At 47.5% G+C, this 27,195-nt stretch overlaps 1 protein-coding gene across 2 annotated transcripts in view; it reads right to left on the bottom strand.

Moving 5' to 3' along the window:
• The window catches only part of CSMD2 (CUB and Sushi multiple domains 2), a 665,093-nt gene that overhangs the window by 523,037 nt on the left and 114,861 nt on the right, over positions 1-27,195 (bottom strand). The window lies entirely within an intron of this gene.

The raw sequence follows: 27,195 nt of genomic DNA, 5'->3' as shown, positions 1-27,195 counted from the left end.
AACAGAAGCTTTTGATTTCCATGAGATAAGATTCCCTCTGTGGTAACATAGTTTTGTGCCTTTCTGTCATTGCTTTTTACAAGGTGACTAATAAATAATCCCCATTACACAAACACAGCCTGCATCCATCACGCCCAGACTGCAGGCGCTGAGGGATGATCTCTAATGGGTAATAATAATAGCTACCATTTATTGATTGAGTGCTGGGTACCAGGCACCCGGCTAAGCATTCTCATGCATTATCTTCACGGAAGATGCACTCTCCCCTCTACCTCTTCCTTCCTGTCGGGTCGGCTTAGGCTGCCCTAACCCACTTCAGCTATTTTGTTTCTATATAGACACTCATGTCCCCTCTGCGGGGATGCGCCCAGTGGCAACCCTGACCTGGGAGGACACTGAAGCAATGCCACCCTCTGCCTCTTCCTCTTCATGTCCTCTGTCACTCTGATGGGCTATTCCAGACTGGCCTTTTCTCAAACAGCGGTGTTAAGAGTCAAGACTCAGATGAAATTTGGGTGGAAGAGCTCTGGTGCTAGGCCCTCAGGCTGACCCAAGAGTAGACAGCTACAGCTTTTACCTGACAAGCATTTCTCTCTTCCCACTGAGGAACTGCCCTTCTTCCATCCCAGGTGGCTCTGTGCAGACTGTCAATCATATCACAACACCCTGCCTGTCTTCTAGCCACATACAGCTCACCAGTATGGCATCTCATTCCCAGCCCACTGTGATTTCTCTTGGAGATGGTACATGACCCCAGCATGGCCAACACTTTTTCCATATAGATTCCATATGGATGTTGGGAGAAATAGGATCTCTCTCTTTCTCCAGGATCGTGTAAGCCCAAAGCTCCCCCAGGGCCATTTTGTCACCACATAAAAGACATAAAGCATAGCTGAAAGATGAAGAGGGTCCCAGCATCACTGGATCCAGCTATTCCTGAAGCCGTCCATCTTTTGGACTTCCTTGGAAGCTAAGCCAATAGATTCCCTTTCGTGTTCAAGTTTCTTTGACTTGGCTTTGACCACTGAAAGAATCATGCAGTTAAGCTAGTTAAAGACAGTTTCATTGGAATCCAGCCAGCTTACAAGAGCATTTGGAACCACAGCTTTATCTAGTAACCAAGGGCTCCTCTGCCAGCTTCAGTCTTTGTATATATACCGTAATTCCTTGATTCAAGCCGTCAGTAATGACATGAGCTGTCAATTTAATTAGAGCTTTTTTTTGGAAAAAGGAAAAAGAAAAATACAGCATGAGTTGCATGTGTTGATTGTTTTAAGGTTTGTTTTGATTTCAGAAGGGTTAAACTTTTGGATGGAATGTAGAAAGGCAACATCTTAGAATCAAGGATAGAGCTTCCCTAGAGGATTTTTCAGGAAGGGATGGCCTAAGGTAGGTTCCAGGTAGTCCCATGGCCTAGGCAAATACCATCTTAATTCCATTCGATTCTATTATTTCCAACTCTCTCCTGCACCTGGGAGCATGGTGTTGTTCTGAGGTGGGGTTTCCTGTCTGGCTCTGGACTCGACTCGCCAATCCTCCCTCTCCCTCCCTCTCCCTCCCTCTTCTACAGCAAACACTTCTGCCTCCATCCTTTCTGGGCTGGGCTGGGCAGCCCAGGTCCTGCTGCTATTGGTCATTCGCCAATTACCACCGAAGACAGGGCACACAGTGAGGCTGCCAAGGGAGCACAATCTCCTACCACTTTCCATCACTTTCCTCCTACCGCTTTTCCCACTGACATGGGCAACACATGAGCCGAGTCCCCATTTAAGGAAAAATGATCTCACAATACGGAAACTAATCAGAGCTGAGATGGAGAAATCTTCCCAGAAAAATACAACATGTCCAGACAGAAGCACTTTCAGCTAGGGGGTGCCCTCTCTGCCTTGGCCAAGAGGCAGAGGGAGGGTAAGGGATCCACTTCCTGGACAGTGATGGGTCACGTGCTCATTTCCGCAGTGGACATTTTATGGGACCACCTCTGATGGCGAAAATGTAGACAGTGCTTAGGACACAGGAGGGGATTTCATTGGGGAAGAAAAGGAGGCTTTTCAATGTTCCTAAAACCTCACTTGCCAGGACTCCTCCTAATTCCCCTCTATATGGCTGATTCATGACATGTTTGTGATCAGATGTAAGCCTTGCAGCCCCTGCAGGCTCAATCTTGCCCAAGTCCTGATTTAGTCCTGAATGGAGCAGGGAGGTCATTAGAAGGTAGAGTCCAAATTACATATATGGTCACAGGCCCAGTATCATAAGTCGAGGGGAGCCCACTGAGCTGGAGCTTTCCTCGTCCTCAGCAGGCTGGCCTGGTTATGACTGGGCTCCTGCCTCAGTTTCCCTGACTGGTGCTTCAGCTCCCCTAAGACTGGAATCTTATTTGAATCTGGTCACCAAGGCTGGGACCTTGATGCTCTGCTAAGCTAAGACAATCTTTCTTCCATGGATGGCTCCTGCTCCTCTGCCACCTGGAATTTGTATTTCTGTGGGGCCTATGCAGCCTCCTTCCCAGGGACAAACATAAATCATGACACTGTCTCTCTGGCATCCAGAAATATCTTCTGTGATGCCTGAAATCAGGGATGACGAAAATAGTATACACGTCACCATTCCTCCCATCCACTCCCATGCAGACATCACTAGCTGATCTCTGCACTTTGTTCAGTGAATCCAGATGTGGCCTCGATACATGGTCCTAGGCAGCTACCATGAATTGACTGATACTGGCATTCAAGGTGAGACCCATCTGCCCTCTCTGCCAGACCCTTCTGTCAGCCCATACGTGGCTCTTTGTCTTTTAGGCTCCAACCCATCTTGGTCCATCACTGAGCCCATCCTGATTCCCAGCCAAAGCAGACAACTTTGGGGCAGTCCTTCCAGGCCACCTGCACCTGATTCCCTAATATCCTGCTCCTAGGAGGGAAACCCTTTACACTGCACCTGGAGAATTCTGTGGCTGCCAGACCCTACTCACACCTGCTCTTATTATTCCGGGAGCTTCAGCCAAGGGCTGCCAACAGGTCAGCCGCATATCCCACCCATCCCACCCCAGTCCTCATTACCTGACTCTGGTTCACCATCCCACACTGGCTTCTGGAGGAACTGTTTTCTAAATTGCAAATAATGGATGAAGAAGATCGGTGAGCAGCCTGAGCCTCCAGAGCCTCAGGACCAGCTGCTCTGGGCTCACCATTCATGCCCATGTTTGTGAATGCTTGTTACGAGCTTGTCTGTCTTACTTGGCTGTGAGCTCCTAGAGGCACCAAAGGACCCGGTCCTGTTCATTTTCATTTTTCTCCTACTATCAGCTCGAGGGATGGATAGATGAATGTGTCCCAGTTCATTCTTGGGTACCAACTCGGGAAGTTTCTACTCTTTGCCTGCTCTTCTCTCCTGGGCCTCCGGCCACATCCAGGGTGGACACATGACCATTCATAGGTGGAGCAGGGCACTGCCCCAGCTGTGGGAGAGTGGAAGCCCCCAAGGAATAACAAGAAAGCACTGAGGAAGAGGGCGGTGAGCATCCTCCAGGGAACCAGCCGGCCAGTCTCCCTCCTGCAAGGGCACTCTGAACACTCTGCAAGCCCACTGCCTCCAGAAGGTCTGCTTCTAGTCCAGAAAAAGCCAGGCTCCGTGAACAACAGAGCATTCTGGAGTATGGGTGGAGCCCCAAAGAGCATCCTACCACCTGAGCCCATGCAGAAGTTCATCCAAGATGATATGCAGGGGACTGGCCGTCCCCCACCTGAAATGCTTTCTCTCTCTCTCCAGGACTCAGATGCCCCTAAGCATTATTACCCCATCAGGTCTGACCTCAGCCTCCTGGGAGTGCCCCACTCTGGGGCAAATGCACAGATGCACTGGCTCGGTCCTCAGTGAATGGGCAGCAGGCCCAGAGGCCCAGGCAGTGGCCATGAAACAACAAGCTCCTGAAAAGCAGGAGCTCTGCTGCGATTCCTCCAGCTGTTGGGATACAGGCGACCCCTCAGGACTGGCCTCCTCTAACCCCTGTTGGTGAACAATCTTTTACATGTCAAATTGGTGAACCACTGTTTAAACATGCTAATACTCAGTGTTGGGGAGGGTGTGAGGACTTGGGTATACATTGCTGGCAAGAACATAAATCTTTCTGGAAAGCAATCTGAAACTGCCTACCAAAAGTCTCTGAAATGGCCATGCCCTTATGGATTTATTCTAAGAAGATAATCGGATTCACCCAATGATTTATGTACAAAAATTTTTCACTGCAGCAATATCTATCAGAGGGGAAAAGTGGAAACAATTTAAACACAAGGGATTGGTTAAATAATCATACCAATACAGCTATATTATATATATTAAAAATTCTAATTTTATGCTCACATATATACACAACGCCTGGAAGAATAAATACCAGCGTATTTACTGTGGTCCTATCTAGAGGGTCAGCTCATAGTTACTTGTAATTTTCTTTGTGATTTTGTGCATTCCCCCATTTTCTCCCATGAACATGTGATACGTTTATAATCTGTTAAAGCAAGACACGTGCTCTTAATAAAAAGACTAGCATCTCCAAGTCTGGCCGTCAAGCTGCAGTTTGAATAGAAATTGTTTGACTCTAAAAAAGCCTAGAGATCTCACTTAAACTAACAAGTGATTACGCTTTATAAAGCGTGCAGAACCAAATCAGGGTTCTGAATTGTGCTGCCATTACTCTGCACTTACCAGTCAGTGGCTCAGACTCCAAGTGGGCACAGGTGAGAAGTAAAAACCACAGCTGTGCTCAGCCCTTGACGTTTCACCAGGCGTCTGCCCACAGGATCCCTGTTTAACCTTCCCAAGCACCGTGTGAAAAAGGCATGGCAGGTATTAGTACTAACCCCACGTTCATACAGGAGGGAATGCAGGTCCTGAAAGGTTAACTGCTTCATTCAAACGTGTCGCTCTAGGGAGGAGCCAGGCTGGGGCTTTAATCCAGGTTTCCTGATGACTCCAGCTCCTACACTCATGCTGCCTTTTGTCACCTGGAGCACGGTGGATGGGCAGAAGTTTCTGTGAGTCAAGACGGAGAAATGCCAGTACTAGGAAAATGACCTAGATTTAGTCAGGTGACTTTTATCCATCTGAAGGCAGTCTCTAGTGGTCTGCCACAGGACTCTATCATCGCCCTGGCCGGTTCAACACGAGAACTAAGCAGAACAGGTTTAGGTACCAAAAAAAACTCTTTCTCAACTAACCACAGAGGATTTCATTCATCATCCCTTTCTCTCCCTTCCAGCAAGCTCCTTCTCAGTTTTCAAGCCCACTCTTGTCTCTCCTATAGTAAAAACAGACACAAACAGACTCAGAACCTCGCTTGGCTTGACATCTCCCCTGATCATTCAAACATCTCTAAAGAGGTGCCAAGACACTCTCGTCTCTCCTTCCTCACCTCCCCTTCATGCTTCAGCTCCCTGCACTGGGGGTGGGGGAGCCCTGCATGGCTAACCCCGCTCACCCTGGAGCCATGTCCCGAGAGCCAGGTCCAGCAGACATTGTGCAATCTTGATCTTCCTGGACACTCGGCTGCATTGACCGCTACTGCTTCTCCTTCTCCCGAATGCCCTGACCCCTTGGGATCCATGCACCTGACTCCCAGCTCTCCCAGGGCCTCAGCGATGGTGCCTCCATGTAAGCCTCTTCCTCTGCCTACCCTGGGTATCTCCCAGGGCTCCCAACTCTGTCCCCTTCTCTCCCCACTGTGACTGCCTCCCCCAGGTGACCCCCATGCTCTTTCACGGTGCTGACTACCACACTGTGATGGTTAACTTTATGGGTCAACTTGACTGGTCATGGGTGTGCCCAGATTAAACATTATTTCTGGGTTTGTCTGTGAGGGTGTTTCTGGATTAGCATTTGAATTAGTGGGCTCAGTAAGGTAGATTGCCCTCCCACTGTGGGTGGGCATCATGCAATCATTGAGGGCCTGAATACCCCAAAAAGGTGGAGGAAGGAGGAATGAGCTTTTCTCCTGCCTCACTGTTTGAGCTGGAACATTACATCTCAGACTGGGATTTATACCATCGGCTCCCCTGGTTCTCAGGCCTCAAGACTCAAACTGAATCACTACACCATCTTTCCTGGGTCTCCAGCTTGCAGACGGCAGATCCTGGGATTTCTCAGCTTCCATAATCACATGAGCCAGTTTCTCATAAGAAATATACAGCTATCTCCCATTGGTTTGGTATCTCTGGAAAACCCAGACTAATACACACATATAAACTCATTAACTCCTAAATCCATCTGGAGTGTCTTTCCTAAAACTGCTCGACCTCCTGGAATATTCTGGATCTTCCTTTTCTTTCATTGTCTCCCCGCACCACCCCCATCCCCCCACCAAAGTTAATAAACATTAAGTCCCACTGATTTCACTCCTCTGTGACTCAACTCCCACCCCTCCTCTCCATCCCTATCCTCCCTGCCATTATCCCAGCTCGGGTCACATCATCTCGCACCTGGACCAATGCATTGTTTTCCTAGATGGACCCCCACTTCCTGTTTTGAAAGCTTGCAACCCACCCCGTGTGATCTTTCAAAACATCTGATCATGCCTCTTCCTCCCTTCTAAGGGCTCTTCAACGGCTCGCCATTGTCTACGGGACAACATTCAGATCCTTAACATTCAGACAGGCCTCTATGCTCCCCACCCTGACTCTTTTTTACAGCATCATCTTCCCTCCTTCCTTCCCTTCTAATTATTATTAATTCGTTATTTTACCACATGGACTTTTTCACACTCACCATGCTGGCCTTGGCCTCCAAGTCTTGACTCAGCCTGCCCCTTCTGCCTGGAATGCCTTCCTCTCCATGCCTTCACCCCTCCCCCACCCACTGGCTCTCTCTCTCTCTCTTAAGACTCAGCTACGATGACACCACCTCCAGGAAGCAGAGGCCAGGCAGGGAGTTGTGGTCCACCCTACCATACTGGATTACAATGATGATATATACCATCTACTGAGCATTTGTAACGTAACATAAGCATTTTCCTGCGTTCTCCTATTATAGCCTCATAATAAGTCCATAAGGTAAGCTCTATTGTTCTTCTCATTCTATAAATGAGGAAAGTGAGGCTTAGAGAGGTTCAATGACTTCCCCAAGGTCACAAAGGTCATGAGCAATGGAGCTGGACCTGAATCCAGGCTGATAACGCCAGAGCCTGCCACATGACTCTCGTTGATTTGTTTACAGGTCTCCCTCTACCCTGGGAAGGCCTGGCATCTCCTCGTCCTTTGGGTTTCTTCTTTCTCTAGGAGACATTCTCTAACCCACCCACCTTAAATCCCATCAACACCCATCCTCTACAACCCCACAGATCCCTACCAACCCCATCACAGCCCCGGTCACTGTGCGTGACTACTGGCCTGTCCCCCAGCTGAGCTGGGAGCTCCATGAGGCTCAGGTGAAGGCTGCTTTGGATTGCCAGTGAATTCCCACCACCTTGCACTATGCCAGTGATTCCTGATCAAATTACTACAGGCTTCACTTCTTTTCCCACTGGAGGCTGAGCCCTAGTCTAATAACTCCATCTAATAACTGTGAGATGTAAAGGTGGGTAGAGGTGAACTAAAGTCAAAACTCCAAAAGTCCAGAAATTAGCCTGGGAAACTGGGCGTCTGCTCTGGGGTGATGCTTTTGAATGCTTTCATCAGGATGGGAGATATAAACAGAGCTGAGGAGCATCTTCTCACGAGAGTCCATCCTTCCCCTATCCTAGTTCTCTGGGCCACTCCACCAGTTTTGTGTATTGTTCATTTCTACGTGTGAATGAAATGTCTATAAACGTTTTCTGAATGACGAAATGAGTTGAATGAAAAGGAATAATCTGGATGTCAGGGGACCGGAGTGTGAGAATCAGGTCAGCTCCTGACAAAAAGACAATGGACAAACCACGCTGCCTGGCTGGGGTCGGTTTCCTCATCCGAAAAATTGGGAATTTAGGCGGCGAGGCTCAAAGTTTTCTTCTAGTTGTAAAACAGTTTATAAGGGACTATGGCATCTGTGGCCTCTCTGATTCTGCCTCCTATTCATCTCACGCCCACTCATCCCCTCCAGCCACCCTTGACTCCTTGCTGTTCCCTGAACATGTCAGGCCTACACCAGGGCCTTTGCACTTGCTTTTCCTGCTGCCTGGAACACTCTCCCCAGACATCCCCCTGGCTCACTCCTTCCCCTCTTTCAGATTTTCACACAATTATCACCTTCTCAAGGAGGCTTCCTGGGTTACCCAGTCTAAAATTATAACCTCCCCACCCTGGACTTGTCCTATCTCCTTTCTCTTTTTAGTTTGCTTTGCACTCATTAATGTCTATATACTATATATTTTACTCATTTAGTTTCTCCATTATCTGCTCCATATTCTAGAATGTAAGCTCCATAAGGGCACTTTTTTGTTCACTGCTGTAAGCCCAAATTTTCAAATTGTGCCTAGCACATAGTCGGTGCTCAGTACATATTTGTTGAATGAATACATGATTCTCCATCAAAAATGCACAATCCCCATCAACGAAGCCAGTGAACCATTGCCAAATCCCAAACAGCTCTTTCATTATAGCTGTCAGGGCTTGGGAATAAAGGTGACACGGCTGCCTCTCTTGAGCTTGTGTGCATTTCATGGTAGCCAGGACTGGCCATTGCTTTCCTGGGGCCCCGACCTATGATGTGTCCCCAGTGCCTCACTTCTGTAAACCAATGTTTAGACTTTAGAAAAAAGCCCAACACCAAGCCCAAGCCACAGCTTCACTAATTATTCTCGGTGGGCTCACACCAGCAAGTTGGCTGAGCATTCAGGGACATCTCCAAAGGCACAGCTCCAGGAGCCTAGCTCAGATCGGCATTCCGGGGAATGTGGCTTCGAAAGCAGACGTCACAGACTTCCTTTCAAGTATTATCACTCACCGTCATGCCCGTTATAGATTTTTTCAATCCAAAGTTCCCCAGGCAGCAGGTGCCCGCCAGGAAGAGATAAGTCTCTGCTCCCCGTGCTGCAGGAGATCCTCTGTTTTGTCCCCAGCCCCCCAGCACCCAGGCGCGCACGCAGCCTGCCTTGACGCTCAGAGGGGTGTCTCCTCAGCACCACAGGTCTCCTCTTCTTTGTCCCTGGACCTCAGGGTAGAGCCCACGAGCTCTCCCACTCTCCTGAGACCCTGCGTTCTCTGCTCAGCCAACATTTCCTGAGCTCCTGCTGGGTGCTGGGCACCTGCTTCTGGAAGATACAGAGTGTGCCAGTAAATCCCTCAGGGCGGGGACCAGCTGTCCTTTGCCAAGGCCAATACTGTCCTCGGTCCTCGGTGCTCTGCAAGCTGGCCTGTCCTCTCCTAGACCTCTGGGAGGAACTGAAGCTACAGCCGCTGCAAGAACCGGGAAACAGACATAACTGGTTCTCAGAGGCACACCTGGGAAAAAGGGGTGAAGGGCCTTCTCTGAATATCACAGGCAAATACAGTTTTGGGGAGTAAAAAGAAGCTCCCGTTTTTATCTCCACTCCTTATCGAAGTCATCTCATCTAACCTCATGGCTTTAAATGCTGTCTACATGCTGGGGAGGCTCCAAGTTACACCTGCAGACAGGCTGTCTCCATTCAGCTGCCTACCCACCAGGTCCTCCGGGTGCCAGGCAGGCATCTCCCACCTAACAGTCCCAGCAGAGCTCCCCACTTCTGCCCCTCCAAGCCCGTCCACCCATGGGCTTCTCTGTCTCGGTTAAGGGCAGCTCCACTCTGCCAGCGGCTCCGGCCTAAACCCTAGAGCCACGCTGATTTCTCCCTGACACCCCACACCCAATCCGTCAACTAACTCTGTTGCCTCCACCTGCAAAATCTACCTGGCACTGGCCCACTTTTCATGCCCTCCACTGCTACTGCGCTTGTCTAGGGCCCCTCGTTTGTCACCTGCGTCGTCGCAGCCGACTCCTGCCAGTTTCCCTGCCCCCACCCTCGCCCTCCTTTGTAGGTCAGATCAGACCAGCCTCTGCTCAGAGCCCCATCATGCTCAGGGTAAAAGCTGAGTCCTTCCCATCATGTAGGAGCTGTGCCTGACCCGGTCTCTTCTTCTCTCTGACTTTAGTAACTCTTACCTCTCCCCACCACTCGCTCTACTCTGGCCACACGGCCTCATCTCTGTTCTTCAGATGCACCAGGCACACTCTCACCTTGGGGTGTGGGGATGGAGGGTGCTGCTGACTCAGCCTGGACATTTGCCAGCAGGTGGTGGTATGCAACCCACCTTGAGCCTAGGCAAGCAACCACTGTGCCCCGGGCCCTCATCTTAGGCAGTGATCACACTGCATCACAGCTGTTTGATTTCTTATCTGTCTCCCCCACCTAGATCATGATTGTCCAAGGTCAAGGACTGGGTCTTGCCCATCTGTGTTTTCCCCAGCCCCATTCAGAGTATGTATTCAAGGCATGGATAGCTACTCCATCCATCTATGGATAGATGGATGGATGGATACATAGATGAACCAAAAAGCTAGTTTTTCCATAACCTTTACACTATTGGGGACATTTTCTCCCTTTACACTGTTTGGTACATTTTCTCCTGTTTGTGCTTGATTACACAGTGAGAAACCAAGAAATATACTGTGTCCCAAGAAGCCTCAGGCAGAAGCCAACCAGTCCACGTGCTGCCTCGCAGCAGAGTCCGTGCTGTTGTCCAAGACAGGTGAGTGTGCAGCACAGAAAAGAGAATGCTCTCCTCGGCTCGTGAAGGGCGGAGTCACTGAAAGCACAGCCTCCCAGACATAGTTCCCAAGACAGGAAAGAAATCTCCCCACATCTCACCCTCCATTTGAGATGGACAGGGAAGCCTTAGAAGAGTCACAGGTGGTCCCAGAACAAGAAAGGGCCTTGGAGGAGGAAGCAAACTCTACCCCCTTCAGACTTGGCTATGGATGAGCACGGCTGTTATCTCACTGTGCTCACGTATGCATTCCATTTTACAGATGAGGAAACTGAGGCTCTGAGATGTTGTAAAGCATTCCCCAGGTAACACAGTGAACGGCAGATTAACCCAAGAAGTATTTGGTTCCAAGATGCAAGCTCATTCTACTGTTCTGTCTGCTTCCTGCTTTTCCCCTGCCTCCAGAAGCAGGTGGACTAGCTAGGTGAAAGGCATGAGCGGACACCATGGGCACTGGGTCTAGGCTTACCTGTGCCTCAGGAAGTTTCATGCCTTCTCAAGCCCCCTACAGCTCTGGGATCAAACAGGGCTGCCGCAGTTCCACAGGTGCTGGAATGTGGGTCAGGAGGGGGTTGTGGGATGGGGGTGCTGGCCAAGCGCCTGTGTCACTGCAGTCTCAGCGTCAATGGGACTTGATTGGCAGGGCCAAGAACAATACTAGAGATTAGAAAATGCTTTGGAATCAAAGTCAATCGAATTAATAGATGGGGAGTTGTTGATTTCAAGTAGTGGGTTACAGAATCGCGGAGCCATTGAATTAGCGACTCTTAGATTTGTCAAGAATTTTAGAAGGCATCTAGGAAAACAACCTATCCAATTCAGCCAGGCTGCTCACACCAAAAAAATCCTCATCAGGAAAAGAACATGGGTGCATGCATCTGGGGACTAGGGACTCAAGCAAGTGCGCAGGCCACCATCAGGACCTGTCTCTGAAGTTTCCTGTGCATCTTACCATTGATGGACCATTAAATTGATGAAATCCAGTACATACGCTAGTTTGAGAAGTATGCTAACAGCATCTCTGGCAGATCTTGATCAATCAAACCCTTGCTTGATCACCTCTAGAGGTGGGGAACTCATTCCCTCACAAGGCAGCCTACTCCAACGTATGATAATTAAGGCTACATAAAATTTCTTCTTGATTATTGGCTGAAATTCACCTACCCTAACATCTATGCATTGGACATTGCTCAGCCCTTTGGAGCAATCCAGAAAAAAACATTTATTTGTCTTTTCTGTGGCCAAATCTCAAGTCACATGCAGGTCTTCTCTTTAATTTTTCTTTGTGGGATCATCACTACTTCTCTCATTCATTCCTCCCAAACACCTACTCTCTGCTGGGTCTTATGGGAGATACAGTCCCTGCTCCTCAAAAAACACCTTCTTCTGATCATTGCCTTATTAAGTGGGGAATCCATACTTCTCTTCCTCCAGCCACGTGGTACTGGGCTCATCTCACTCACAGCCAGCTGAAACCTCTACGTAGTTTTCACATAAGCCAGGACTTCACTGTGTCGATTTTGGTTTACTCTTTGATTTTGGATTTTCTCCTATTTGCTCTTTATCACACAATCAACACTAGAGCAGCCATAAGGAGGAACTTTTTAAAAAAATCACCCACAATCTCACTGCCCTCCCATATCAATTGTTTCCTTTTTTATTTCCATCTAGTCCCTGTCCGCATAAGACCTAGTTTCCATGCTTGTAATAAATATGGGGAAACAATTTTGCATTCTGCTTTTTTCACTGAAAAATAATATCATAAACATCTTTCCATATTGCTAAATAATGCTATTATAATTGTAAATGGCTGCATAAATCCATTAGGTAGATATACCATAATTTTCCTAGTCATTCCCCTATTGTTGGACATTTTTACAGTTTCCAGTTTTTCATCATTATAAATAATTCTGAAATCAACACTTTCATGCATATAACTTTCTTCTTCTGTTGAATTATTTCCATAGGATATAATCCCAGGAGGGGAATCACTGGGTCAAACGACATGAGTACTTTATGACTCTTGACACGTGTTGTCAAATTGGATTCCCAAAGGACTAATTTCCATTGCCACCAGCAACGTGTGAGCATGCGCGTTTCTCTGCAAATACCCCAGCACTGTATCGTGTCCTCACAAGGCTTTTAGAGCTAATTGACTAGGGATAAAGTGTAGTTTCATTGTTTTAATTGACATTACTTTCATTACTAGCAAGACCGAATAGCTTTCCTGTGTATTTACTTGCTGACTCTATTTCCTCTGATGTGAACTCCAGATAGCTTTCTTACCACTTCAGATGGGCTGATTACATAATATTGAGATTAACCCCGTCCTGCGATATTTGGCATAAAATTATACAACAGTCAATTGTGTTTCTTTCCATTTTTAGATGTTTTTTATTGTACAGAACTTTTACATTTGAATATAGCCAGATTTACGCATCGTTTCCTTTTGTTAGAGCCTTTAAAGTACAAACCTTGGCATTGCTCTCTACTGTAGTGGAATATTTTATTTTGATCCAGTAGTCCCAGCTGTGTGAAACTATTTTATTCCTTTTTTCAGGCTGAACTTGAAATGCCTGGTTTCAAACCCACATTCTGCCTCTTAACTAGCTGTGTGACCTCAAGCAAGTTACTTAACCTCTATGTGCCTCCTCAGCAAAATGGGGATAATAATAGTGCCTACCTCATAGGATTGTTGCGAGGATTAAATGTTAAAATGCAAGGCAAATGATAGTCGGAAAAGGCCAATTTGGAATGTTCTGATGTGGACTTCCCTTTTCGCGGGCAATGGAGTCCTCCTGTGCTTTTATTCTCAAGAGTGGTATGCACGTCAAACACTGCCCCTTGAAAAATCCCACATTTCTGGGTTATATCCGGCCACGTTCCTGGACTTGTCGTTATGTGTTTTAGAAGCTTGGACTTTGTCTCCTTCCTTGACTGAAGATTAGGTATTCTACCTGATTTGGGGCCAGCATCTGTTTCCAGCCGTTACTGAAGTTATCTGTGTTATTTGGACCACTCCAGGCTTTACAGATGGCTCACTCCATTACTAGGTCACCTGAAGCTGAGCTGTTAGAAGTTTCCTGGAAGCTTGTACACTTTTAAGCAGTTCTTAATCTTTTCCTTTTTGGGAGAAGGGAGACTTGTAGCTGATATAATGACAGATTTTTGCTGGGTCATATCAGCTTAAACCTCAGAAATTCTGTTTTGTTTCTTGATTGCATCTAATTAGAGACTAAACATCATGTTTTCTTGCCCACTGAATTAGCCAAAACATTGATGAAGAAATCATTCAAGTACCCCTGGCTTAGAAATTTTTTCATGTGCATTGTTGGAATGTATGCTAATTAACCATGCAATTGGGAAAGAAAATAATGTGGAATGTTTTGCTATTTCTAGTAGAGAGAAAATATCTATTTTTCCAAAGATAATCTTGTTATATATCCTAATTTGTATTTTTTTTAAAGTTCAGTTCTATTTTTATCTTGTTTTTGCTATACAGTGTAGGTCGTGATATCTGTGAAGCAAAATTATCCCTTTCACCTTGAATTCTTGAGTTTGCATCCATAATATTATATACTGAGGGGGACAGAAGTAGGAAGGGAAAAAGAAGTGGCACAGGACAAAGAAACATATTTCCTCTTTTAACTTCTAAAGTAATTTTTAAAAAGAACTTGCAGAGTCAATAATGTGTTTAAATTATTTTATTGTGGAACTTATGTGGAAGATAACTTTTGTTGTTTAAACTTTCAGGTAATAACTTCTTTGAAGTTATTTAGAAGTAACCTTTGGTACCGTTATTTTATCTAATAAATGCTGACATGAATTATTTTTCAGACTAGTAAGTCTGTTACATAAGTATTAATCACCACCATTAATATTAAAGGGAATAATTAAAGATCCAGAAAAAAAAAAAAGCAAGGCACTTGGGACTTCCTTGGTGGTGCAGCGGTTAAGAATCTGCCTGCCGGGCTTCCTTGGTGGTCCAGTGGTTGAGAGTCTGCCTGCCGATGCAGGGGACACGGGTTCGTGCCCCGGTCCGGGAAGATCCCACATGCCGCGGAGCGGCTGGGCCCGTGAGCCATGGCCGCTGAGCCTGCGCGTCCGGAGCCTGTGCTCCGCAATGGGAGAGGCCACAACAGTGAGAGGCCCGCGTATAGAAAAAAAAAAAAAAAAAGAATCCGCCTGCCAATGCAGGGAACACGGGTTCGAGCCCTGGTCCGGGAAGATCCCACATGCCGCGGAGCAACTAAGTCCGTGTGCCACACTACTGAGCCTGCGCTCTAGAGCCCGAGAGCCACACCTACTGAGCCCGTGTGCCACAACTACTGAAGCCTGCGTGCCTAGAGCCCGTGCTCTGTAACAAGAGAAGCCACTGCAATGAGAAGCCCGCGCACCACAACAAAGAGTAGTCCCCGCTAGCCGCAACTAGAGAAAGCCTGAGTGCAGCAACAAAGATCCAACGCAGCCAAAAATAAATAAGTAAAATAAGTGATTTTTTTAAAAAATGCAAGGCACTTATAAGAGTACGTGGCACCTGGTAAGAGCTGAAGTGATGTTAGCTTGCACTGTCATCCTTGCAGTCCTCATTGTGCAATGCATTTGCCCTTCCTCCCTGCTCTGAATCCTCTGCAAAATTTCCAAGTGTGATCTCAAGGGCTTCATCCACATCACTTATCACCAGAGACCCCAGCACTCGAACATTCGTCTCTTCATCGGGACTCTTAAGGGGAGCTTGTTCAGTGGGTTACACTCACATCACAAATGTCCGTAGAACAGAAAAGAATATCATAAATATTTTTGTTTAAGCCACTGGGCAAGCCAAGCTGCTCCACGTGTGGGGCATTCCTTCTGTTCCAGCAGCTTAGATACCCATCCACAGGGAATGTGGGCAGTGTGGTGTGAGCCTGGGCTAGCTCTCCCCTTGTCCTGGCACCCTCCCCGATGCTGACAAAGGTCCAGGCACGTTCTGTGCTGGACAACGGTCCCCGCCTGTGACCGGCTCCCTTGCTTCCAGTCTACCCCCCTTCCCCCCTCACCATCTCTAAAGCGGAAATCTCACTGCATCACCTCCCTGCCTAAGACCCTTTGGTGATGGGCGGGCTCTGTGAATAAAGCCCAGGTGCCTTCCGGGGTCTCCCAGGCCCCGCATGAGCTGACCCCCGATCCACATCCAGCTCAGCTCCAGCTGTTCCAGCTGCCCCCACTTCTCGTACTTTACATTTCCATCCCTTGGGATTTCTTGAAGGTGCTCAAATACATACATTCTTTCTTTCTTCTGGCCTTTGATTTCATTCATTCATTCGTTCACCAAATATTTATCAAGCACCTAATATGGGTCAGAACCTGTTCTAGGAACTGAAGATTCAGCAGAGAAAAACAGTAACAGTGCAAAAGAGACAAAGGCCCTGATCCCAGGAAACTCACGTTCTGATAGCGGAGACAGACAATAAGCAAATAGACAAATAATTGTATTATATGTCGGGGTGGGGGTGACAGGGAGTGATGGGTGGGGCGGCTGTGTCATACAGTGTCATCAGGAAAGGTCTCTTTGATACGGAACGTTTAAGCAGAGAACTGAACAACATGACATGGAGAGCTATGCGGCCACCAGGGCAGAGCAGTACAGGCAAAGGTAACAGAATGTACGGAGGCCCTGAGGCTGGAACGTGCTTGGCTTGCCCATTCCTCTGCCCGCCTCCACTTCACAAGGCTAACTCCTGGTAATTTAATGCATTACCAAGGCCAGTCTGCATTACTCCTAAACTGTGGCTGGATAAAGGTCTTGAGGGAGGGGCAGGACACGAAGAGCTGGAAGGAAGGTTGAAAAGCAGGGAAGGAAAGCCATCACCCACAGGACAGGGTCTTGGGCAGCAATAAGGTCCTCAGCAAGGCCAGGCTGGGGATGGCCAGATCTGGGAGGTGCTCCAGGGTCAAGGGCTGACCCCCCGCCTCTCCACGGCCCCTCCTTTCTGTGAGCTTGGAGAACTATATGTAACTTATGTGGGGAGGCAGCACCTAGGGGAAAGAGGTGGGCTTTGGAACCAAACCGATTTTCAAACTGTGCACGACCCTTAGGTGCTGTGTAACCTCAGGCAAGGTAACTAACCTCTCTGGGCCTCCACTTCCTTCTCTGTACAGCGGGGATTCTTGAGGCCTTGCTCACCAGGCGGGATGTCAGTGTCTGCAGAGCTCCCACTGCGTTGCTGGACATGTCATGCAGTGAGCTGGTCCCTTTGTTTCCTTCATCTCTGAGGCCCTGGGCTCAGGGATCCAGGGTGTGTATGAGGATACAGAACTGGGAAACAGTGCCCATCATCCAACAGAGTGGAAAGGGGAAGGGTAGAGGTGATCTGTCCACCACCAAATCTCCAAATCAGAACCCACCAACGTCCTAAATGCTTTTCTCTCCTGCTGTTCCAATGAAATGGCAATGGGTTCAACCCTCAATTTTCCACACCAATGAAGGAAAGGGCTGGAAAGAATAATCCAAAACAGTAGCTAATCACACCCAAATTATCAATTAATAGGAAGAGGTGGGATGGGAATATTCAATCTGATACTTCTACTTGGAAGCTTTCTCTCCCCGCTGATGCTCGGCTCATGGGTTGGGAGATAACTTCCCCCAAGGAAGAGATGGTAGAAGGACTTGTGTCCCCTGAACCTCCAGGGTGGGGGTCAGTGGACGAAGCTCTAATGGGGTCACCTGACCCAGGTCCACAGGAAGGAGACAGGTGAATGTGTCCAGCTACAGTCATGACCAGAGCAGTGGCCGAAGGCTGACTCTCCCATCTCCCATCCAAGTGGGAGAGATCACATTCAGGTCCCCACCCAGTGGTATTCCTGATGCCTTGGGAGCTATTATAGGAGGGGCTGGCAGTGGGCTGGCAGGGGTCCTGAGGGACCCCTATTTGGGTTCTATGGGCTCCCCTGCCTGGGGCACAGATACGAGAGACGGAATCAAAACTGGGGGATCTTGCTGCCTCCCCCGACAAGGTCGTTTATCAGTTGAAGACCTGTGCTAATAGGTGTTAAATAGAGTTCAATGCAGAAAATTGAAAAGTAATAAGACTTGGAGCCGAGAGAACGAATTAAGAGGTGATCACACGTCCAGCGAGAGCCACCACCTGAATGATGAAAAGGAGGAGCCCTGACGGTCAGAGAGCCCTGGGTTGGAGAAGAGGTCAGAGCGATAAGCCCACCCCAAACAAGGTGAGGGGTGGTCACAAGCAATTAAGCAGTTACCACACTTCGTCAGTTCTAGGGAGCACATTTTTCCATATTTTAATATCTTGGAAATTGGGACGTATCTTAAAATCGACGGCATGTCATACTTTAATCGGCAGCATTTTTTTTTTTTTTCTTAGTGGTACATCCAATAAAGCTGCATCTTTTAACTGAGGACATCTTGGATTCAATGGAATATGGTCCCAGGTACCTTGAGCAAATATGTCTTTCCATTACACTGGTGAAATGATCCCTTATCCACTCACTTATTCAATCATTATTTACTGAGCATCTACCATGCATCAGATCCCGGGCTAGGCACAGCTGTGAAGTGATCATAATAGCCCGTGCGTCTGCTTTCTGAGTGTTTATTCCACACTAGGCACCGTTAGGAACCCTTGACACGTGCTACCTCATTTGTTCCCGGTGATAATCCCACAGAACAGGGATTATTATTATTATTGTCCCTGTGACAGTGGAGGTCAGAGGAGGTTAAGTGACCTGCTCAAAGTCCCACACTGGCTACTAACTGGCCAAGCTGAGAGTCGATTTTTCCTCCAGACCCTTAGCTTTCGTCTTGGTTCTCTCCTCTGTCTGGGAGCACATACCGGAGGAGAGAAGGCAAACAAGGAACAGGAAATACACGAGGCATGCATGTAATTGGAGGAGATGCCTGGGGAACTAAGAGGGAAAGTAAAGGGAGTATTGGGCACCAGGGGCAGCCTCTGGATTTGGTTTAAGCACAGATTGGAAGGAAACAAAGAGGCAGAGAAGAGTGGCCAGGTTGGGGAGGAAGGTTCAGAAGAAGGGACTCAGCGTGTCTGAAGGATGGGTGGGGAGACAGAGTGTGGCGTATCTGAAGACCAGATAAAGGCCAGTGTGGCTGGAGGAGGAAGAGGGTGGAGGTGAGGCTGACGCCCAGTTTTGATGGCCAGGTGAGGAGTTTGTACTCCACCTGGGAAGTAATTAGAGGGTTTTTTTTTTAATAAATTTTTTTATGTATTTATTTTTGGCTGCATTGGGTCTTCGTTGCTGCACACAGGCTTTCTCTAGTTGCAGCGAGCAGGGGCTGCTCTTCACTGCAGTGAGTGGGCTTCTCATTGCGGTGGCTTCTCTTGTTGAAGAGCACGGGCTCCAGGCACGTGGGCTCAATAGTTGTGGCTCGCAGGCTCTAGAGCACAGGCTCAGTAGTTGTAGCGCACAGGCTTAGTTGCTCTGAGGCATGTGGGGATCTTCCCGGACCAGGGCTTGAACCCATGTCCCCTGCATTGGCAGGCGACTCTTAAACACTGCGCCACCAGGGAAGCTCCAATTAGAGGGTTTTAAGTGAAAGCACCCCAAGATCCTTGCACCCTGCCTCTAATGACTCACAGTGGGTGACTGTGGTTAAAACCCAGCCTCTACTCCATGCACTAAGCCAAATGCTCACAGGGCTGTGTCCCCTCAGCGTGGCCACTTGTGCTAATTTGCACAAAAGCCCTATATGGACTAGCAAAGATCCAGGTCAGGAGAGGCAAGCACTGGCTAGTATCGCAGTGTCCCTGCTGTGTACCAAGCCCTGGACTAAGGAACCTCACTGACAGAAGAAACAAAAATTAGGTGGCATTCCTTGCTCTTGGAGACCCACAAGGCTTGACCAAAGATTTTGTCATAGGAAAGAATTTTTTTTTTCATTCCTACAAAACACACCTATTATAAGAGCTTCCTTTGACTGAGTGCCTAGTATGTGTCAAATGTCATGCTAGGTGCTTTCTGTACCTTACCACTAATGCTCACTCCCCCCTTGAAAGGAAGAGATGTTTATCCCATGTCCCAGAGGAGGGAACTGAGAGGCTCGGTGCCTTGTCCAAGGTCACACAGTGGGGACATGGCAGGGCTCAAACTTGATCTCCAGACACCCAACCAGGCATGAGAGTAATTTTCTCCACGTGGTCGAAGAATGGGTGCTTCTTGAACAGAGACTCTGTACCAGGCACTTCCCAGCCATTAACTCTTCAGCCCTCATCACAAACCATTGAGGTGGGTGCTGCAGTTCCTCTTTTGCGCAAAATCAGCTCGGGGAGGTCGGGAGATGTGAAAGGTGTCATAGCTAGCCTGCGCTGAACCTACCTCTTCCTGGACCCCATTCCTCTGCTCCTACGCACTCCTCTCCAACAATTTTAGGTCTTTAGGCTCCTTGAAGCTGGAAGCCACTTCTTATACACTCATATTCCTCAAAGTCTACCTAGGGACCTGGAGTAGAGCAGGTGTGCAGTAAATATTTATTGAGTGAATGAATGAATGAATGAATGAACAGGGCCAGAGAAGTAAAGCAGAGGTACCCCTTACCCCCAGGTCATCCAGCCACCTGAAAATGCTCCTTTGCCTTCACCCTGTCTTCTGACACCCTGAGGTGAGGAGGGTCAGGGCACTAGAATTTGCTATGATATCACCTTCAAGCTATGTTAATATTCTTCCCCAAAGGGGGAAAATATCACTATGCATGATGAACTGTTTGTGGGATTATTGAGGACGTGATATGAAATTCATCCTGATTCCCCACTTATGGAGAAGTGCTGCCCAATTTGTCTCAAATGTCACATCTCTGTGTATTAATTTGCTACTCCACTGTACTGATTAAAAGGAATGTTCTCCAACTCCCAAGGCAGAGCCCTCGGAAATGCAGCAGGTTGATTCAGGAAGCACACACCATCCCTTCCCAGGCAGAGGAAATGGACATTCATCACCTCCCCCCTCCCCCAAAGGGGGCCTCGCCAGGCCTGCCATTCTGGCCTGAGTGGCCTGAATGGTGCAAATTGCATATTCAGTGTATATATGTATATGGTCAAATAGCTTCCATTAGTCCAATTTTGAGATGTCTGCAGAATGTCCCTGAATTGGGGAACTCTTTCAAATTGAGGAAATTGTCTGAGAGGCCGGGAGAGGGAAATCAGCAGGTCTAATTACAGGAGGGAATAAAACCAGGAGGCGTCCATTTCTGGACCTCCATTTCCCTGCATGACATGATCACCTCTATCCTACTTCCCCCTCCAAAGGCCAGGAAAGCTCTGTCCCAAGCCTGCCTCTCCTTATAGAATGACAACAGGGAGCTCCGTCTCTGTCCATCTGTCCCTCGCAGATGTGTCTGTCTGACGCTGTTCCACCATGCTCTGGTCCAGAGGCAGAGGTGACATTACTGACCTGGCACTGGGAGCAAAAACTCACCAAGATGTGGCACTGAATTGAGCTCTTCCTCTCCCATTCTGTTCCCTTTGGGAGGGCAGGTGGGTAGGGGTAGAGGAGGAAATCATGATGGTGAGGATGGGACTTGGTTGAAACATCAGGCACTGCACCCAGTAGGCTCTCAATTATATCAGCTCAATGCATGAAAGAATCTCTACCACCCACTTAATGTGTGATCCCTGCCTCTCTGGGCTCAGCTATTCAGGTGGACTAGTGGTTCATGGGTGGGCTTCAGGGCATCTGAATTACATGAAAAACAACATGGAAAAGTGTTTGTGTGTGTGTGTGTGTGTGTGTGTGTGTGTGTGTGTGTGTGTGTATGTCTGGAGATAGTCACAGCTTTCAAGTCCATGACCCCCAAAGTCTAAGGTCTGCTGGACGTGTCACTAGCACCATTAGCCCTAAAGCCAACATCTCTGATACAAAGAGAAGAGGACATGCAAAGACTAAATTCCCGGCATTGGCCTCATCACCTCCAACCCACCAGGGGACAGGGCCCACGACCTCATCCCCATGTGGTGGGCAGTCTCTCCAGCAGTGCTGGAGCTCACGAATATGGACCTCTGCTCCTTCCCCACAGATGTTATGGTCTGTTTGTAAGCCCAGACATACCACGAACAACTGGGTTGAGAATTTTAAGCAGACTCAGGAGCCAGCGGGCTGGGGTGGGGATGGGATTGTGACCTATGGAGTAGGCATATCTATTCTTCCATCTCCTGAAATAATCCCAGTCTGGTGAGGTTAGGAGGAGGGTGACTTCACTCATTAGCTGACATTTATCAAGCACTGACAGTCTGCCAGTCCCTCATGTGACTTGTGTGTTCTCTCCTTAATCTTCACAACCCTGAAGTATTATACTTACCCTGATTTTACAGATGCAAAGGCCAGAGCTCAGAGAAATGAAGTAACTTGCCCAAGGTCACACAGCAAGTGAGTGGCAAAGATGGGATTTGATTCCAGATCCGTTGGAACCCAGAACCTGAGGTCTTAATCATTGTACTGTCCAGCCTCTCCCCTTGTGGTGATGAGGGCGTTTGCAAAAATAAGCGATCCTCATGCTTCTAAATTCCACGTGGGGATAATAAGTGATTTTGATTTTTAAGGAAGCCTCTTATATTTTTGAGAGAACGCAAGGTGATAGTTAGATTTAACTAAACAGAAACACCTGTTTTTAGATGTAGATGATTAAATAGATCTAACAGACTGAGACCCAGCAGTCAGAGATGGGCTCTCTTGCACGAAAGTGTCAGAGTGACTGCTCAGGATTGACGCGGCTAAAATGCAAAAGGTGCAGCCAGGATTAGGCATTAAAACCTGCAGAGACTCTTCTCTAGTTGATGTTTCTGATCTGCTTACAACTCTTGTTTACCTGCTGATCAACCTGTCAGAGACAGAAACAACCCCATACAATCTCTGAGAGTCATGTGTGGAGAAGGCGTGAAGCCCAAGGGCTTGGGTGGGAGAAACAATGTCTAAACACAGCAAGACTAGAAACATCAGGGAGAGACACAGCGCGGGGGCTGGGGAAGTAACAGGCTTCCACACATTGAAAGACAGACAGAAGGACACAGCGAATGTTGGAGAATCAGAGACAGGGTCACTGAAACCAAGACAAACACAGCTGAATTCCAGAGGGATTTAAAAGTGAAATGGAAAAATAAAATGCTAAAAGAATGAGAGGAATATCTAAATGACCAGCTGATCTTGGCATGGAAAAGTCCTTTCTAAGCATAACACCAAAGGTAGATTATCAAAGAAAAATTAGTATTAAAAAATTTGTGACATAAAAATTAAAATTACTGCACATCAAAAGGAAACTCGTAATATTCATAGCCTTAATATGCAAAATCACTTACAAAAGGGATAAGAAAAAAATACTAACACCCCAAAAGAAAAGTAGGCAGAGACAGGGACAGGCAACTTACAAAATGATCTACTAAAGGCCAGAAAGTGGTGACAGGTCCTCAACCTTCCTGATCATCAGAGAGATGCAAATTATAACCACAAATGAGATTTCATCTCACCCATTTTAATCAATGAAACTGACTTAAGACTCCCCAACACGCAATGTAGGTAAAGGAGGGGAATGGGCCCTCTTACATCCTGCTGGTAGAGGTGTGCCCCACTAGAATCTTCCTAAAGACACCGTGGAATTATGTAATAAAATGAAAAATCGACACACTCTTTGACCCAGCAATTGCACTTCCAAGAATTCTAAGATAATTAGATGTGGGTTAAAGTTGTATGTACAGGGATGTCCTTCACTTAAATGTCCCCATGACTGGTTAAATAATTGTGGTATAGGCAAACCACAGTGGCTCCCTCACTGATATTCCTTAGGAAGAACAAAGACAGGCTGCTTTTATTAACACAGAAAAATGTCAGCCTCGTCAACCAGACCACAGAATTACACACACAGTGTAACCCCAAGTGCCCATGGATCTGCGTCTCTCTGCAGGTGTGTGGGCGTTCAGAGAGCTGTCAAATGGACACTCACTGGAAGGGCAGAGGTGAGCCTAGATCCTCTGTAGTGCGTGGGCAGCCCGAGCTGGGCAGAGCAGGACAGGGGCGGATCTGGGCATCAGGAAAAGGAGGAGGAAGAATGAGTGGGGTCAGAGCTCCTGGGGATTCAGTGCTGGGAATGAGGATGCCAGATGTAGCCAATAAAAATACAGGACGCTCCATTAAATTTGAATTTCAGACAAACAACAGGCAATTTTTTTAGTAAAAGTATGTCCCATGAAATATTTGGGCTATACTTACACTAAAGATTTTTTCAAATTTTAAAAAATTGGAATAATTTAAAAATCAAATTAACTGGGCATCCTAGATTTTATCTGGCAATCCTAGCTGAGAGGCTGTGGACATACCTCTTATTGACTCCCTGAGATGACCCAAGTCATCCGGGAGGGGCGCTGAAGCCAAGGCAGGCTTCCTGTGTCCACCCTGCCTCTGACTTAGTTCCAATCTACCTGCCCATGAGAGGGAGTCACCAGTCTCTACCTTCCTCCAGGAGTTCTGCAGGGTGTGCATTGCAGGAGAAGAGTACAGTCTTTAGAGCCAGAAAAGTCACGTTAAAACTCCTGGCCATCAAGTAGCCTTAAAGCTGAACACAAAACTCCTGAGTTCCAGCTCCAGCATCTGTCAGATGGAGATAGCAACGTCTGTCCACCAGGCTGTCTCGGGGATTAAATGAGATCATGTATGTAAAGCGCCTGGCATACAGTCAGTGCTTAATACAAGTTGATGCCCTTCTCTCCTGTCCACGGCCGCAGCCCACACTCTTGCCCCCGGGGATTACAAATCAAGCATCTCCTGTCATCTCGGGCTTTGACGACTGGCCTTTTTGATCTTTCCCGTGAAGCGGCAGCAGCTCTGAGCTGACACCCTTCATCTGACTTCACCTTTCTCCAAAATCCCTAGCAGCAGTCCAGTTCCTTATCTGCACTTTTCACTCTCCCGAGGAGGGTGGAGGAGGATGAGACTCCCTTTGATAGCAGATTTTCAGGGACGTCAGCCAAGGGGAGCTACCAAGAGCGGGACCCTGATGGCATTTAGAAACAGGTCCTGTGACACCCAGAAGGCTGGATGCGAGGAGGCTGTCCTGACTGGGGTCAGCCTGGGCTGATGTGGGGCTGGGGGGAGGGGAGTTCTCTAGAGCCTGTCTGTCTGCTTGCTGTCCAGCCCTAGTGACTAAGGTGGGCTCTGCAATGGAGGGAGCGGCTGAGAGCCAAATCTTTATGGTCTTTTTGACCACTGGATCGCCCCTTCCCCCCAACAGAGGGCCCAGAGAGTTTGAAAAACTCTGCCCAAGGTCACCCAGCTACTCAGTTATAGGCCCAAGAGGCTAGTATTTATCAGTAAATCCCTAAATGTGGGCTCATCTGTGTCTTGTTGAGAAGTCCAGCGAGAGAGAGGGCCCAGGACCGCTGTGGGTGTCGTCTACCACGTGGTCCATCCACAGCAGTGGCTGCATCTGCTGATCCCCCCACCTGCCCTCCTTGCCCCTCCGCTGTGCGTGTCCCAAAAGTCAGTGCGACTCACACTTTTCCAGATGCGCAGATTGCCCCGTGGTCCAGTCCTGAGCCAGATCGTCAGGGTTTGGTGAGAGCCCCAGCCTTGGCTTCCCCGCACCTGCCTCTCCCGTGAGCCATTCTGCCAGGCAGCACAAAGAGCCACGAAGACCACAGAGCTGGCGGAAACCCTGCCCAGGTGACTACAGAGAGAGTCACTCAGCTATAGCAACCTGTTTGCACCATGCAGGGCTTGCCTGGGCCTTGCCTGGAGCCTTTCCCTTCTCAGTGCCGATGACTTAGAGACCTGACACCATGAAGTGGCTGACGGAGGGTGGGCCCTGCCTTCTGTCCCGTTGGTCCTTCTCCTGTTGGGGCTGCCACCCCCAGGCCAGGCAGCGGGGAGGAGGGACCCACTGGCGTCCACTTTATCTTAATGATTCGTGACCTCATGTGAATCGCAGACCCTTCGTGAATCTGATGGAAGCCCGAGCTCAGCCCTGTCTAGAAGGATTTTCTGCAGTGACGAAATGTTCTCTGTCTGTGCTGCCCAGTATGGTAGCCACAAGCCACAGGTGGCTACTGAACACTTGACAGAGGCTGGTGCAAGTGAGAAATGAAATTTTAAATTTGACTGAGTTTTTATTAATGTAAATATAAATAGTGGCATGTGGTTAAAGGCTACTGTTATTGGATAGCACAGCTCTAGACCAGGGGTCATCAAACTTTTTCTGTAAAAGGCCAGATAGTATTTTCGATTTTGCAGACCATGTGGTCTCTGTGGCAATAACTCAACTCTGAATTTGTAGTGCATGTAAAGAGTCATAGACAATGTCAGCAAATGGGCTTGGCTGTGTTCTAATAAAACTTTATTTATAAAAACAAGCCAGGAACTGGATTTGGCCAGGTGGGCCATAGTTTATCGATCCCTGATCTAGAACTGATTGTTTTTTCCAAAGAAATTGGGTTATCCCAGGAGACTTCACTTTAAAGACAAATAGGTCTTTTCAGAAGCCCTCAGTTAAAGCAATCTGGAGTTATGTCAGAAGCCCCCAGTTAAAGGCATGTGAAACTTTCTCTGGAGCCTTCTTAGTACCTTTAGTTAAAAATAACTGCGACCTTCTCAGGAACTCACAATCGCTTACGTTAAAGCACCGAACACCCCTTACCAACAGGCGTGAATTTTGCCTAGGGAGTTAGGATTTGCCCTCTTTCTGTGGTATACTCCTAGCCAAGACAAAGGTGGTATCTATTTGTATATTGCTATAGCTCCATTCAAGAAAGCATCACTTATTCTTTAAGTTCTTAGAGGCAAGAGGAAGAAAGCTTTCAAATAACTGGCATGCTTTACTAGGGTGTTATGTCATTATTGTTATTAATTATCATTAACAGTCTTAAAATATGCCTATGAATGATCTCAACACAAAATAGCAGTGTGGGTCTTAGCCAAGAGCAGCATAATTACCTATTAATGAGATGTAAATTTCCCAGGAAAATGACAGTGATCTAGACGTACCACCTTCTGAACTAACATAATAAAGTTAATAATAATAATAGTGTATAATCTGAAGATATTAGTGTTAATTTGAATGCTAACACCATATTTAAACAGGCTGAGAGAAGCGGCAATTATTTGCATAACTCAAACCAAGAAACCCTAATCTGTGCTATCAAGGAAAAATTGATTGTTCTTCTCTGAATGATATAAAGCTGACTCTTTGCAGTCACTACAGTGAGCCAAAAATTTTTTCAGCTACTTATTTTATGTCTTTTACTTAGGGTTTATATCTGCCTCATTTCCAAAACCAAGCCAAGGTACCTTATAATACAGTGAAGCCCAAGAGAAAACAGAATTGAAAAAATAAAAACACAACAAAACCCAGTTAAGGGGAGAGAAGAAGATGTTACCAGGCCCTCAAGATAAACGACTGCAGCTCAGCTCTGATTTCAAGTCTCAGTTTCCTGGAAACAACGCAGCAGGGGCAATTTAAGTAACTGAGTTACTGGTTAGTAACCAGCCTTGTTAGGACAGGCACAAG

This window comes from Monodon monoceros, unplaced genomic scaffold (genome assembly GCF_005190385.1).
Source record: "Monodon monoceros isolate NGI ecotype Baffin Bay Population unplaced genomic scaffold, NGI_Narwhal_1 Super_Scaffold_18, whole genome shotgun sequence".
Taxonomy (NCBI): domain Eukaryota; kingdom Metazoa; phylum Chordata; class Mammalia; order Artiodactyla; family Monodontidae; genus Monodon; species Monodon monoceros.
This window is presented reverse-complemented; position numbering and strand designations above follow the sequence as displayed.